The sequence below is a fragment of the Ambystoma mexicanum genome, chromosome 4q (assembly GCF_040938575.1).
Source record: "Ambystoma mexicanum isolate Mex_15411 chromosome 4q, UKY_AmexF1_1, whole genome shotgun sequence".
In the NCBI taxonomy this organism is placed as follows: Eukaryota; Metazoa; Chordata; class Amphibia; order Caudata; family Ambystomatidae; genus Ambystoma; species Ambystoma mexicanum.
In genome coordinates, this window is record NC_090928.1 from 340,851,624 (window position 1) to 340,854,652 (window position 3,029).

The following is a 3,029-nucleotide window of genomic DNA, read 5'->3' on the forward strand; positions in this document are numbered from 1 at the left end:
ACCCAGCAGTGACGGGCACCTGCCAGCAGCCCCGACTAATGTCCCCCAACCACCCACCCACCATTGATGGGCACCTGCTAGCAGGCCCCGACTCAGGTCCCTCAACCAAATTGACACGCACCTGCCAGCAGGCCCCGACTCATGTCCCTCAACCAAATTGACAGGCACCTGCCAGCAGGCCCCGACTCATGTCCCCCTGCAATCCCACCCACCCAGCATTGACAGGCACCTGCCAGCAGGCTCCGACTCATGTCCCCCAACAAAATTGATGGGCACCTGCCAGCAGGCCCGACTCATGTCTCCCAAAAAGCCACTCACCCAGCAGTGATGGGCACCTGTCAGCAGGCCCCGACTCATGTCCCCCAACCACCAACCCACTCAGCAGTGACGGGCACCTGCCAGCAGGCCCCGACTCATGTCCCCTGCACCCCCACCCACCCAGCAGTGACGGGCACCTGCCAGCAGGCCCCGACTCATGTCGCCCAACCAAATTGACGGGCACCTGCCAGCAGGCCCAGACTCATGTCCCCCAACCAAATTGACGGGCACCTGCCAGCAGGCCCCAACTCATGTCCCCCTGCATCCCCACCCACCAAGCAGTGACAGGCACCTGCCAGCAGGCCCTGACTCATATCCCCCAACCACCCACCCACCATTGACGTGCACCTGCCAGCAGGCCCCGACTCATGTCCCCCAACCAAATTGACGGGCACCTGCCAGCAGGCCCCGACTCATGTCCCCCAAAGCAGTGACGGGCACCTGCCAGCAGACCACGACTCATGTCCCCCAACCAAATTGACGGCCACCTGCCAGCAGGCCCCGACTCATGTCCCCCAACCACCCACCCACCCAGCAGTGATGAGCATCTGCCAGCAGGCCCCAACTCATGTCCCCCTGTACCCCCCCACCCACCCAGCAGTGATGGGCACCTGCCAGCAGGCCCCGACTCATGTCCCCGAACCACCCACCCACCATTGACGGGCACCTGCCAGCAGGCACCGACACATGTCCCCCAACCAAATTGACGGGCACCTGCCAGCAGGCCCCGACTCATGTCCCCCAACCACCCACCCACCATTGACGTGCACCTGCCAGCGGGGCCCGACTCATGTCCCCCAACCAAATTGACGGCATCTGCCAGCAGGCCCCAACACATGTCCCACCAAACAACATGTCCTAACAAAACTGACCCATGTCCCTAATGCCAACCCTATTCCCCCTTGCCCCCCAGTACAAGCACGCATAATCCACTGCACCCACTCCCAAATTACCCATGCCATGAGAGTCTCAAAAGAACCACCATGGCCATGCATAAATGTACAACAGAGCCACACAGTGGCACCACATGACTGAGTCAATGCTCATAGAGACATGCACAAAACCAATGAGAGTAGACCACACCAATAATGAAGATATATGAAATGTATTAAAAATTGTATTGAAAAAACATATAATGAACTCAAACTTATAAATTTAGAGACAACGAAATCAGGAAAAATCCAATGGCAAACAAAAATCCACAAGAGGAAAAAAGGGAAGTGGTCCATTTCCAATCTCCAAATAAAGTACATGAAAAAATCCCAAAAAACCCATTGATCCATGGGATGTTAAAATAACCAAAGTATGTCCAAAGGGTCCATGATGCCCAAACCAAAGGAAACCTACCAGAACTCCTACAAAAAACAATGTACATAAAGTGGAGCAAAGTCCATGAACTCCAAAAAAAAAAGAATAAACAAAGGAAACCTAACACTAAAGAACTATGTACAAAGGCGACGGGCATGTCCTATGGCTCACTCTTTGATGTTCCGGGCCAGGGCATCATCAATTGACGCGTTCAATTGTCCCGGGAGGATAGCTCAGCGGCAGCGTGCGCGTCTTGGAAGCAAGACGACACGAAGCAACAACAGGTTCGATCCCCGGGTCCGTGCTTAGAAACCTCTGGGTGTTTAAGCGCGTTATAAATACGTAACTAAGACAAAAAAAAAAATACGCAACTAACAAACAAACAATTCCTGTAACAGCGCCTCGATGCCTGCGGGCTGTGTGAGCGCTTTATAAATGTAAAAATAAAAAATAAAATAAAAAATAAAAATCAAACTCCTTTTCAATGTCCTGAAGGTGGGCCTCTTCCCTGGCCTCGAGGTCTCGCAGGGATGCAGTCATGGTGGCCTCCAACTCCCTGCAAGTGGCCTCGAGGAACTCAGCCTGCTTCAACGCCCTGCACATCGAGTTCTCCGCCCTGACCATAGTGAGCCGTGCCTCCTCTGCTCGCCGCCGCTCCACATCTATTTGCCATCCCAACCGCTGCCACACGGAAGACACTCCCAATCCAGGGTCTTCCTGCCCTCCGGCCGATGCCTGCCCCTCTGATGTAGATGTCTCTGAGCCATGATGCCTCCCACCCTGAGCCTGCTGCTGCCGTTCATGTGTCCTGCTGGTCGATGCCTGCACATCCTCCTCTTGCTGGGGTCCAGTTGTGGGGGTGGCCACCCCTGCTGGACCTCCGAATCCCGACTGTGGCAGGGATGTTTCCTCGACCAGCCTGGCCGCTGGTTAAGGGTCAGCTCCACAGGGTGCCCAGGTGATACTTGGGCAGGAAGATGGCACGGAGTATGACTGGTGCATAGGGGGTTCAGTTGAGGAAGGGGTCGCTAGAAGATCCAGCACACGGAGGAACCAAGACTGGGTGACCTGTCCTAGTAGGCCGACGCGTTCAATGAGGTATTCGGAATGACATGCATTGTCCTCACGAGAACCCCACACGTCCTCCTGAATACCACTTTGACGCAATGCCACCATAGCTAGGACAGGCTCTAACCAGTCCCGGATAGCTACGTCCGCAGTGAGAGGAAGGCCCGTTGTTGTTTGCACATCCCCTCCCTGAAAACGGGTCTGGACGAAGGCATCCCTGCTGGTGCAGGATGATGCAGTCACAGAATCAGGGACAGGATTACACACAGGCACCTCCGCGGCGGCCTGTGCTGCCTCCTGTCCCTGCCCCTGGACTGTACCACTAACACCAGTGG